At 42.9% G+C, this 12,881-nt stretch overlaps 1 long non-coding RNA gene across 2 annotated transcripts in view; it reads left to right on the top strand.

Annotated features, from left to right (window-relative positions):
* The first annotated feature begins 582 nt into the window (after window positions 1-582).
* LOC146344342 (uncharacterized) overlaps window positions 583-12,881 on the top strand; it is a 34,992-nt gene continuing 22,693 nt past the window's right edge. Inside the window, exons 1-2 of one of the 2 annotated variants that reach the window (XR_014792610.1) lie at window positions 583-685; window positions 10,853-10,972. This is a non-coding gene — a long non-coding RNA (uncharacterized LOC146344342). Of the gene's footprint in view, window positions 686-8,800; window positions 9,169-10,852; window positions 10,973-12,881 lie in introns of those variants that run through there. The other variant, XR_014792609.1, reaches the window with a different exon arrangement.

Below are 12,881 nucleotides of genomic sequence, written 5' to 3'. Positions count from 1 at the left end.
AGTATGTGTTGAAAGCATGTTTTTTCCAATTCTTCCTGTAATTTTCTATGCAATGTGTGCCAGTGCAGACAAATGTGGGTTCAATGGAGTGCATTTGTGTTTTTGTGTTGCTGTGTGGATCTCTTCCCTCCTTCCCCTCATTTTGCACTCAGGATCTTGAAGTTAATTGACTCAGAGTGCCCTTCCCGTAGAGTGGATTTGTTTGCTGTGGAGCAAACAAAAGTAGTATCTAAGGAATGTTTTTGTGTTGTTGTATGGGTCAGACCCCCACCCACCTACCCACCAAAATCTGCTTTGAATTCCTGATCTTAAGGTTGCCTTGCATGCCTGAGTTTGCCCTTTATATGCAATAGGTTGCTGATGTAGGTTTGAAGGACTGTTTTTATGTTGTTCTTGTATGGGTCAGATACTCCCAAACCTCATTTTACCTTTCCTGTGCAAGACAAATGTGAGTTTGTACCAGACAATCCTAATCTCTGTGAAGTGACTTGCTTCTTTACCTCAGTCTGCCTTTGTGTGAAATGGGTTCTCCTTGAGCCTCCCCCCTCCATTTTTAATCATGGGCAAACTGAACAGCTGACTGGAGGACTGGGATGGCTGTGAGGGGTGATGGAGGCCACATACTTTTTCTCTCAGCACAGAACTGACAGAATCCGACCCTTCTGGACCACTATTCTTCAGTTCAGTAAGATCCTATGTAATTGTAATGCATTGTTTATATGTCCTTAGAGTATTTGTAAGGGAAGAAGATTGGAGAAAACTAGGTTTAGGGCACAATCCTGTGCATGTTTAGACAGGAAAAAGGTCTACAACTCCCATGGCTGGCTGGGGGAGTTGTAGGCCTTTTTCCTGTCTAAACATGCATAGGATTGCGCCCTTAGTTGGCTCTGCCTACACTGACCCCTTGGCTCTTCTCACTGTTAGCTGCCTTGCCCAATGCAATCAGTCGCCAATGCATATTTTAAAAGTGAGAAAGCTGTGACTATATTTTTGCCTCCTTTACAATGGACTTCCATTGAAACAACTCCAGTATGCAGAGCTCTTGGTTTGAGGATCACTGCAGATTCCCCAGTGATAATTAAAGTGCTTTAAAATGCAGAATTTTTTTCTGTTTAATATGGGTACAGTAATGGTTCTTGTGGCTGCTACAGAGCTGATCCACCTCAATATGTAAGTCCTTGATTAGCTTGAGGCCTGACTAAAGGATCTTGCAAATGTGTCCTCTGAGAGTATTTCTTATTGTTGCAGAAATCCCTCCATTATAGTAAGTGTAAGTCATTGTAGGAGTGCAGATACAAAATATATTTATTCTCTTTCTTGACTGGAACTTGGACTGGAGAGCATCCTGTCAAATATTGTGGGGTATAGTTTGAAATCTTTGCACCAAGCATTGCCTCAATATCTCATTCAGTACGTACAGCCTCCCCTTCATGGATCACTGCCTTGTTGTGGCAAAGGGGCTTGCGTAACTCAGTGAAGCTATAAGCTATGCCATGCAAGCTTGGCCACCCAAGACAGACAGGTCATGGTGGAGAGTTCTGACAAAATGTGGTCCACTGGAGAAGGAAATGGCAACCCACTCCAGTATTCTTGCCAAGAAAACTCCACGGAATGTATCACAAGGCTAAAAGAGATGACGCCGGAAGATGAGACCCTCAGGTCGGAAGGTGTCCAATATACTACTGGGGAAGAGCAGAGGGTATTTCCAAGTAGCGCCAGAAAGAGTGAAGCGACTAGGCCAAAGCCGAAAGGACACTCAGCCGTGGATGTGTCTGGTGGTGAAAAGAAAATCCGATGCTGTAAAGAACAATATTGTTTAGGAACCTGGAATGTCAGATCAATGAATCAAGGTAAGCTGGAGGTGGTCAAACATGAGATGGCAGGATTGAACATCGACATCTTGGGAATCAGTGAACTAAAATGGACAGGCATGGGCAATTTTAATTCAGGTGACCATTATATCTACTACTGTGGGCAAGAATCCCTTAGAAGAAATGGAGTAGCACTCATAGTCAACAAAAGGGTGGGAAAAGCAGTCCTGGGGTACAATCTCAAAAATGATAGAATGATCTCAGTACGAATCCAAGGCAAACCATTCAGCATCACAGTAATTCAAGTCTATGCCGCAGCCACTGAGGCCGAAGAAGCTGAGGTTGATCGGTTCTATGAAGACCTACAACACCTTCTAGAACTAACACCAAAAAAAGATGTCCTCTTCATCATAGGGGATTGGAATGCTAAAGTAGGAGATAACAGGCAAGCATGGCCTTGGTGTACAAAATGAAGCAGGACAAAGGCTAATAGAGTTTTGCCAAGAGAACACTCTGATCATAGCAAAAACACTCTTTTCCAACAGCACAAGAGGCGACTCTACACATGGACATCACTAGATGGTCAATATCAAAATCACATTGATTATGTACTTTGCAGCCAAAGATGGAGAAGCTCTATATAGTCAGTCAAAACAAGACCTGGAGCTGACTGTAACTCAGATTATGAGCTTCTTGCAAAATTCCGACTTAAATTGAAGAACGTAGGGAAAACCACTAAACCATTCAGGTATGACCTAAATCCCTTATGAATATACAGTGGAGGTGAGGAATAGATTTAAGGGATTAGATCTGATAGACAGAGTGCCTGAGGAACTATGGACAGAGGTCCGTAACATTGTTCAGGAGGCAGCAACTCAATCCATCCCAAAGAAAAAGAAATGCAAGAAAGCCAAGTGGCTGTGTGATGAGGCTTTACAAGTAGCTGAAGAAAGAAGGGAAGCAAAAAGCAAGGAAGAAAGGGGAAGATATACCCAACTGAATGCAGATTTCCAGAGAATAGCAAGGAGAGACAAGAAGGCCTTCTTAAATGAACAATGCAAAGAAATCGAAGAAAACAATAGAATGGGAAAGACTAGAGATCTCTTCAAGAAAACCGGAGATCTCAAGGGAATGTTTTGTGCAAAGACGGGCATGATAAAGGACAAAGAAGGCAGGGACCTAACAGCAGCAGATGAGATTAAGAAGAGGTGGAAAGAATACACAGAAGAACTATACAGGAAAGATCTGAATGTCTCTGATAGCCATGATAGTGTGGTCACTGAACTTGAGCCGGACATCCTAGACAGTGAAGTCAAGTGGGCCTTAGGAAGCATTATTAACAACAAAGCTAGCGGAGATGACAGTATTCCAGCTGAGCTATTTAAGATCCTAAAAGATGATGCTGTTAAAGTGCTGCACTCAATATGCCAACAAATTTGGAACACTCAACAGTGGCCACAAGAATGGAAAAGGTCAGTTTACATTCCAATTCCAAAGAAGGGCAATGCCAAAGAGTGTTCAAACTACCGTACAATTGCGCTCATTTCACATGCCAGCAAGGTTATGCTCAAAATCATACAAGCTAGGCTTCAGCGGTATGTGAACCAAGAACTACCAGAACTACAAGCTGGGTTCTGAAGAGGCAGAGGAACTAGAGATCAAATCTCCAACATTTGCTGGATCATGGAGAAAGCAAGAGAATTCCAGAAAAACGTCTATTTCTGCTTCATTGACTACCCTAAAGCCTTTGATTGTGTAGATCACAACAAACTGTGGCAAATTCTTAAAGAGATGGGAGTACCAGACCACCTTACCTGTCTTCTGAGAAACCTGTATGAGGGTCAAGAAGCAACAGTAAGAACCAGACATGGAACAACCGATTGGTTCAAAACTGGGAAAGGAGTACGACAAGGCTGTATATTGTCGCCCTGCTTATTTAATTGATATGCAGAATACATCATGAGAAACGCCGGGTTGGATGAATCACAGGTCAGAATTAAGATTGCCGGGAGAATTATCAACAACCTCAGATACGCAGACGATACCACCCTAATGGCAGAAAGTGAAGAGGATCTAAAGAGCCTCTTGTTGAGGGTGAAAGTGGAGAGTGCAAAAGCTGGTTTGAAACTCAACATTAAAAAAACTAAGATCATGGCATCTGGCCCCATCACTTCCTGGCATATAGAAGGGGAAGAAATGGAAGCAGTGACAGATTTTATTTTCTTGGGCTCCAAGATCACGGCAGACGGTGACTGTAGCCATGAAATTAAAAGACGCTTGCTCCTTGGGAGGAAAACTATGGCAAACCTAGACAGCATAGTAAGAAGCAGAGACATCACCTTGCCGACAAAGGTCCGTCTAATCAAAGCTATGGTTTTCCCAGTAGCAACGTATGGCTGTGAGAGCTGGACTATAAGGAAGGCTGAGTGCCGAAGAATTGATGCCTTCGAACTGTGGTGCTGGAGAAGACTCTTACGAGTCCCCTGGACTGCAAGGAGGTCAAATCAGTCCATCCTAAAGGAAATCAACCCTGACTGCTCATTGGAAGGACAGATACTGAAGCTGAAGCTCAAATATTTTGGCCACCTAATGCGAAGAGAAAACTCCCTGGAAAAGACCCTGATGCTGGGAAAGATTGAAGGCAAAAGGAGAAGGGGACGGCAGAGGATGAGATGGCTAGATAGCATCACCGATGCAACGAATATGAACTTGAGCACACTCTGGGAGAGAGCGCAGGACAGGAAGGCCTGGCATGCTATGGTCCATGGGGTCACGAAGAGTTGGACACGACTGAACGACTGAACAACAACAACATGTATACCCTACAGTTTATATTTAAGAGCCTGATCAAGAGTCCACACAGTAAGGACTTGAGATACTAAGCCCAATGCTAACATTTAATGTTTACAGTTAAATAGCTGAGCATTCTGAGATTGTGGGATTTAAGCTGTTCCAGAAAATTTTTGGATACCGAAGCACAGCTACAAAAATATGAAACTGTACAGGCATTATTCCAGCCTTTACTCTAGCACTGGCAGCTGGGGTGGAAGGTTATTATTTTATTATTTTATTAAATTTATTAATCGCCCATCTGGCTGGTCACCCAGCCACTCTGGGCGATGTACAGCATATAATAAAACAGTTTAAAACAATAAAATTCTACAATAAAAACATTTTCTAAAATCCCCTAACCCACCCCAATCCTCAGTACAACTCAGTTCAAACCTCAGTACAACTCTGAGGAGCTTATTTTGGGGGAATTTCTGGAAGATTTGTGTCAAGTTGCAAATCTCTGCCCCTCAAGTCATTTGTAGGAGCACCTTTCCTACATATCCTGGGGGAAAACATATTTAGCTCTACATAGCACTTATGGACCCCAAGTGAGCTTGCCCTGATTAAAATCAGCACATGAGGTGCTACTTCTGGTTTTCGAGGACCCTAACACATCTTTGGGGGAGCGGGACAAAAGTGGAAAGATACTTCTGCATAGGAGTTGCACAGCAGGAAATTGCATGAGCTCCAAAACATGGCGGGTATGTGGCATGGGCAGGAAGTTGTGTTTTATTTATTTAGTATTATTGTTGAGATTTAAATTGGTTAACAGTTACAAATGTCAGGGCTGTCCCAAGGAACTTTCTTTCTTTATATTTTATACCATTTTTCAGAACAAGAAGCACTCTCAAAGTGATTCACAAAATCATATAACAGTAAAATATAACATAAAATTAACTAAAGTGGCAGCATAAAAACATTCAATTTCATTACAAACCAACTAAAAACCTTAAAAAGCAGCAACAGTTAAAACTACACCTTGCAAAATATAGATCAGCACCATCATTCAGTTAAAAGCAGACTGGAACATCTAGGTGTGCTTAAAGCTTCAACAAAATGCTTTAAAACAATCTGGGGGGGGGGCACACCTTCCATGGAAAGGCATTCCGTAAGGATGGAATAACTATAACTATAACATTTGTTCTTTGAGCGCTGGGAAAATAAGATATTCCCACAACAGAAATTCAGCCTTGAGGAAATGACACAGGCACAATGGGGCAGCAGGGGGTGCGGGGAGAGGAATTTATTGAGCAAAAAATGGTTGAAGTGGGCTCTTCTCTTCCCCCCACCCTCCTCCTGGCAATGCTCTTTTACACTTTTTGTTGCCTCTGGCCTCTCTGCCATTTCAAAGCATTACTCACTGAGGACAGTTTCAATTTAGATCAGCTTGCCAAGTATTTCAAACTGACATGTCTAATGCACCTCAATTGCAGAGAGAGTGGAAAAAAAGAAGTGATGCTGGGGTCTGTGAAACTAGAGAAGCCTCTGTAGTCATTATATACTTTAGGAAGTGTAATAAGAACACTTAGTGACATTTTTATTGTTGATAAAGTAACTTTTCTCTTATAGGTCAAAAGTGAAAGACGTTCAGTTTTAATTAGAACAAATTTTATCTTCAAAGGTAATGCTGGATATTCTCCAGACATTCTTTGACTGCTAAAATATTTGATAAATATCCACATAATATTTTCTATCTGCACTTAACAGCTGATATTAGATGTTGGTTTGAAGAGTGCAGCTAAAGAATTGGCTAGTTAGTTAAACATCAGTAGGTGAAATTCAGCCCCATCAACTGGAATTGCATTTTGGCTCTTTATTACCCACTTAGACTTGCCTATTCCACAGCTGGTAGAATTCCCCTTTCAGGATCTAGAATCAAGAACTAGCAATCCCATATCTTTTTGGTCCATATCTGCACCACCGCAAATGTCTTTATCAACACGCAGAGCCCCAATCTCTTCTTCAAGTCCATGTTCCCACCCCACCCCCTATTGTTTTCTTAGGGCCAAACTATATGTTGAATGCATAGTTTGGCATTCCGTGGTTCACTGCTTATTCTCTTAATTTTGCAGTCTGAATCAAATTCAGTACCACTTCTATAGTGATGTTGAACCACCATTAATACATAAAATGCCAGGACTAGCCTGAAGCTGTGTGGAACCTAAGGCATGCATTTAATGTCACCATCTACAATCCATCTGTGACCAATTTTGCCATCTGTGGAAATGGTGGGTCACCCAGTCATCACTGCCTGCCCAGACAAATAAGAACTGGAGACTTTATATGAGTGAGTGTTTACAGACACAGATGGGAATCAGGATACAAACATGCATAGGTATAAATGTCCAGGGGGAAGTCCTCACTCAGTCTTGCAAAATCTTTCTTTGAAGTGAAGGGCTGTAAGACTGCAACCCTATGCACACTTACTTGGAAGTAGGTCACACTGAACAAGTTGGAATTTAAATTCTGACCAATAATGCATAGGGTCAGGCTGCAATTTACACTGTTGGCTATGGTTATACTTACATGAATTTGTGATCAAAGTATCTTTCCAGGGGGCTTATACTGAACCAAAGAATCTAGTCTTCAAATATTTTCCAATCAGCATTCTAATTTTACAACAGTGCCTTCTCCCCAGATAACTGTATTGATAAGAACTTGTTTCTAAATAAATTACAATAGATAGCTGAAAAGATTTTTTTTAAACTAAGAAACACCTGATTTAGCTCATTAATTCACACAGAGGCCTGCATAAGGAAGTTGACACTTATTCCCATTGTTCATTTGCAAATCAAACTAAACAGAAAATGATGGACCAAGAATAAGTACTGTTCACAAGTCAGGGCTTTTCTACATGAGGTATATATCGTGTGGTTGTAATTTCCTAATCATGGTTATTTATGGGTTCTTTAGATGACATTGTGACCCTCCAGTTTCGCTTCTGCATTTTTGGGGAGTTTTTTTAGAGCAGGAAAAATGTGGCATTTAATTGTGAAAGCAAACAAAACTGTTTTCTTCATTTGTGTATTTGTGCTATTCTGCTATACCACAGTGCTGCCTAGAGGTTATATAGCAGAAAAGCAGGAAAGGAAATGGTCTTGTGTAATGCTTGGATCTCAATTTTGCAATGAAACCAAAAGTAGATATGACAGATTAGCAGCCTTGTGTAGAAAAGTGCTCAGTGAGAGTAATATATTCCATTCTAACTGTAAATATTCTATCTCTTGGGTTAGATTTTTCTTTTTAAAAAGAAAGGAAAATTACCCTGTCCTAAGCCAACCTCAACATGTATGTGAATGTATGTGCATTAAACAAATGAAGTGAGGTGACTCTACTCTGTAAAATTACAAGACTGGAATTGTGTGGGTGCAGAATTAAACATAATCTCAGGACAGGTCCTAAACGTTGGAAGCTGATGACATGTACTTTTTTTTGTGATGCTAATTACCTCAGAGCGAATGTACAGAAAAATGTTAGTCCTTATATTAGCATTGTATTAGATGAACTCCATATTCTCCAAGTGCCCCAAATAACCCTTGCCTTGGCTGTGTGCTGACAATCCTCGGTACATTTTTCTCTTGCAGAAATCCCTTTTTTAACACTCTGAATGAAGGCAGATACTCAGATTCCTAGCGGGGTGGTGGTGGTGAGATCTGTCATGCAAATCATCCTAACCCTGTACTGAAAGGATTAAATCTGGCCAGAGAAGTAGCAAAAAAGAAGCACCTGCTTTACATGTGCTTCAGAAAGCGCCTGTCTTCCATGTTGCCAACACACATTTGTGTTGTTTTTGTGTGTGTTGTACCAACAAACACTCTTTCAGCAGCCCCATTCCAGTCAGTGAAGCTGCTCTTGTGACCTGGCTTGGTGGCAGTGGAGGTGCTAATCAGAGTGTGGGGGCAGTGCCCACTGAACCCCTCAGAAACAAAAAAAAGTTTTTTAAAGGAATTATTCCCCCACCCCGACGCATCCATCCTTGGTTTCTTGGTGGCAGTGCACGGCATTGCTGGCTGCCACTGCTGAGTTATAGTGGGTGTTTACTAACCCTCACTTTGTCAATTTTGCATAGGCCCACAGCATGCATGCATGGAATCCACCTTTTCCCATGTAAAGATATGGGGGAAGTTTTAATGGAGGGGCAGGAAGTGTTAGAAAAAACAGGAGGAAGGTTTGGCATCTCCCAGAAGCAGCAACTTACACAGGAGGGTTGGAGAGAATGGGCAGTGGAGAGATCATGCAGATAAATCACTGCTAGCTGTGTTGGCTTGATTGAGGCTGAGCCACCAATTAAGGCTCCTGTGGGTGTAGCTGCTCTGTAGGTGTGTATCACACCTACAGAGCAGCCTCAGGGCAAGCTGAGTGAAGAGGAGGTAGTGCCACTGTAGTTGCTTCTGACTGCCTCTCTTGCTCGCTTGCCTGCCTGCCTGCTTTTCTGTGATGAAGACATCTAGGCCTGCTTTCCAATTCCCCATGGCATTGTTTCTTGCTTGCTTGCTAGCTAGCTAAGCCTTGCTGCTCTGAGTTGGTGAGTGAGTGCAGTGTAAAGAACAATGGGGATATGTTGTCGCCTGCGTACTTGCTTGCCTTGTTCTGTGGGTTTCTTCTTTCGCCATAAAATGTGTTTGTGCTGTGTTAAACTGGATTGTTGTGCATGAAAGCTGTTTCAAAATGCATGGATAAGGGCTGGATTGAAATAGATTGCAGAGGGTGCTAAACAACTGAGGAGTACCTGAGACTGAGTTGCCTCACAGTCTAGGAGAATGTTTAGCATGGACTACTGCAGTGCCAGCTCCAGGTTTTAGAGGGCCCCTGGGCAAAACTTCCTCAATAGGCCCCATGCCTCTGTGAGCTATTTGCTCCACGTCCTCTGTCTTAGATTTGCTACTGCTTGTTTGCTTGACAGGCAGAGAGCCAAGAGCAAGTAGGTACTTCTTTACATAAAAAGGTAAAGGTAAAGGTGTCCCCAACCAGTCGTGTCCGACTCTAGGGTGCAGTGCTCATCCCCGTTTCTAAGCCGAAGAGCCAGCGCTGTCTAAAGACGCTTCCGTGGTCACGTGGCCGGCATGACTGAACACCGAGGTGCACGGAACGCTGTTACCTTTCCCGCCGAGGCGGTACCTATTTATCTACTTGCAATTTCTTGCTTTCGAACTGCTAGGTTGGCAGAAGCTGGGACTGAAGACGGGAGCTCACTCCGTCTCGCAGCACTCAGGTCTCGAACTGCTGACCTGCCGACATTCCAGTCTGCAGTTCAGCATCTTAACCACTAAGCCACCGCAGCCCCTTTACTTCTTTACATAGTGCATAGTTAAATTATGGAATTCATTACCAGAAGATATAGTGATGGCTACTGATTTGGATGGCTTTAAAAGGGGGCTGGACAAATTCCTGGAGGAAAAGGCTATCAATGGCTACTAGTCTTGATGGCTATGTGCTACCTCCAGTACCAGAGGTAATGAACCTATGTACACCAGTTGCTGGGGAACATGGGTGGGAGGGTGCCATTGCGCTCATGTCCTGCTTGTGGGTTCCTGGTCGACAGCTGGTTGGCCACTGTGTGAACGGAATGCTGGACTAGATGGTCTGATCCAGTAGGGCTCTTCTTATGTTTTTAGGTAGTAGCATCTACTTCTCCTCCTTCTCACCACCATTGTTGTCTGGGGCAGAGTGAGAGGCAGGTGAATGAGCAGGTTGCTATGGTGAAGAGGAGGAGCAACTCCAAAGGGCTCTTGTCACTGTGCCCCTGCTCAGATGTGGGCCTTCAACAGGTGCCCCACCATGATGCTGGCCCCGGATTGCTGCATACATGTGCATTATACTATGATCTGGGACATCTGTAGCTTTAGTTGTTTCAAGTTACTTGTGCACCTTTTTGTTTCCTACATTCTGCTTGTAATCTAGGTTGTGTAGGTCGCACACGTGCATGTTCATGAAAGTGTCTCTATTTCCAACAGTGAAATGCTGGAGGGTATATCATTCTAGCTGATGCACTATGTGCAGAATCTAGCATGCTCTTTCCACTTCACTACACTGGGAGTGAAGTGCAAAGCAACATAATTCAAATATCCCCTCCCCCTACTTACTTTCCATATAAATTACTGCCCATGACAGGCTATTGGAGTTTCCCATACTTATTATTTTTGTGTGTTTAGACATATTTTGCACAGCATGAACTTGTCTCTCCCTTTGCTGTTCTAATTACGTGACAGAAGACAGATTCTGACTCCTAGACTGGATGGATCTTGTAGAAGCAAGCTGTTTGTTGCACATAGTCCAATTCTTCCCAGCGGGCCCTCCAGATGCTTTTCTGACCTGGCTAAAGCACAGAGGTGTGTGAGCAAGGAGCATCATCTTTCAGGCTAAGTGCATTATAATAGTGTTCAGTTCTCTTTTAAAATCTAAATTAACTTTAACAATTTATTGGATTGCTTTCTCCTGAAATAATGGGAAGTGCACTGTGCTAGGGGGGATCCTCCCCCACCCAGGGCTCTTTTCTGTTTCAGGAGTTTCTGATGCTATCACGGTTATGGGACGATGGTAATGGTTTCCAGGGCATCCAGTTTAGAATATCTCAAGTCCTGGAGATGACTTTCTGTCCTATCCTCTCCTTCCTCTTTCTCTGTTAAACTATAGTTCAGCATTGATTTATTTTTAAACTGGGCCTTGTTTGTTCCTGCTTTATTACCTTCTGAACTGGGTGGGGAGGGGACTTCTTCCATAGAAAGATAAAAGACTGCAGTGATTGGCATGGTCCTGCTGGTGGAGCAACTGGGAGGAGTAACCAGTATCAGGATACTCTCCATCCAATGAGGAGAAGAAGCCTTAATAGTAAGTCAGATATTCCTTTTGCATTATTTTTCTCATTCTTCAAACAGGAGATATGATTTTACTATTTTAGCAGCTTTGATTAGTACTCAAATTGTCTTAATCAATAATGAACAATGAGAAAGTACTTTCCATTAAAACTTGCATAATGGGGTGAATGCATCCATTCAATCCATTATACATTGCAATAGGTTTTACTTTAGGCATAGTTCTGCATGAGCAACCACACATAATATGATATTGCTCAAGGTTTTGATTGAGCACAAATATGCAAAGGGGAAGGCATCTTGCTGAAGTAACGGATGGAGCCTGCAGTGTTGTGACTGATCCAGACATGCAAACCGTAGCGGCTGAAGTATGCAGCTTTTCAGGCAGCTGCAACTATGTGTTAAAATGTCCTGGTGGCACTAGCATGCATTTAGTGGGCACATGCCAGCACACTGGGAGCCACAGGCTGCCTGCAAACAGTGACTGCTACAAGCTCCTTGTTCCAGGCACATAACCTGAATCAGTTATTCTTCCAGTTTTAAGCTATAATATGTGCAAAGTAGCAGAATTGGGGTTTCCTTTGGTATGGAATATCTTAGCCATGGCCATTGTTGTTGTCTTGATCCTGAGACTAGTCTTGCACATGTGGATGATCATGGGCTGTGCAAGTGAACTGTGATAAAACAAGTGCAAACAAAAATGGATACACGTGGCAGAAAAGCAAGCCATTCATAGGTCAACAGCCTGAAGCATCCCGGCACACAGAGGTTCAGTTACTCTTATACCATACACAAGTACCATTTTTGATCACAACACACAAAGGGGAGGAACGTGAGACCGTATAACACGGCACTCAAATTGCTCCCATGGAGGAGGTGTGCGGAGAGGACACATGGCCCTCTGCCTGGCTGACATGGGGCATCACCATGTCATTTCTATGACATCACCACACTGTCCTGTGATTGGTAGGAGCAGTCATATTGCTATAGACACTGAGGTGTGGCTGTCCCTGTCACTCCATGCCATGCTTTTCAGAGCTGTGTGTTTTTCTGTTCTAGGCTAGGTGGGTGTAGGGTATGATGGACATTGTGCCGCAAGAGCAGCAGTATATCTCTGCCCCTGGCATAATTGGAGTGTTGGGTTGCTCTGTGACTTAAACTTTCCAGGATCAAATGCCAATTATGATAATGATGTTCACATAGATGAGTAGAAATAAAATAATGTACTTCATTTGGAAATACTATTATATTTACACTGAAGTGCTCTGGTGATAATGGCAACTCCATATGTTCAGTTTTTTCTCTTCTTGTTCATTCAAAAATGAAATGCTATAGACAGAGAATGGACCACATGTTCCCCTCCAACCTTCTTTGTGCCCCCCCGCCCCATTGCCTCCATGCTGCTGAATTGCTCCTATATTTCGGT

Source organism: Heloderma suspectum, chromosome 5 (genome assembly GCF_057233095.1).
Source record: "Heloderma suspectum isolate Gila_16-S chromosome 5, 16-S_ref, whole genome shotgun sequence".
Classification (NCBI taxonomy): domain Eukaryota; kingdom Metazoa; phylum Chordata; class Lepidosauria; order Squamata; family Helodermatidae; genus Heloderma; species Heloderma suspectum.
The sequence above is the reverse complement of the archived record's forward strand: the minus strand, read 5'-3'. Positions and strand labels throughout refer to the sequence as shown.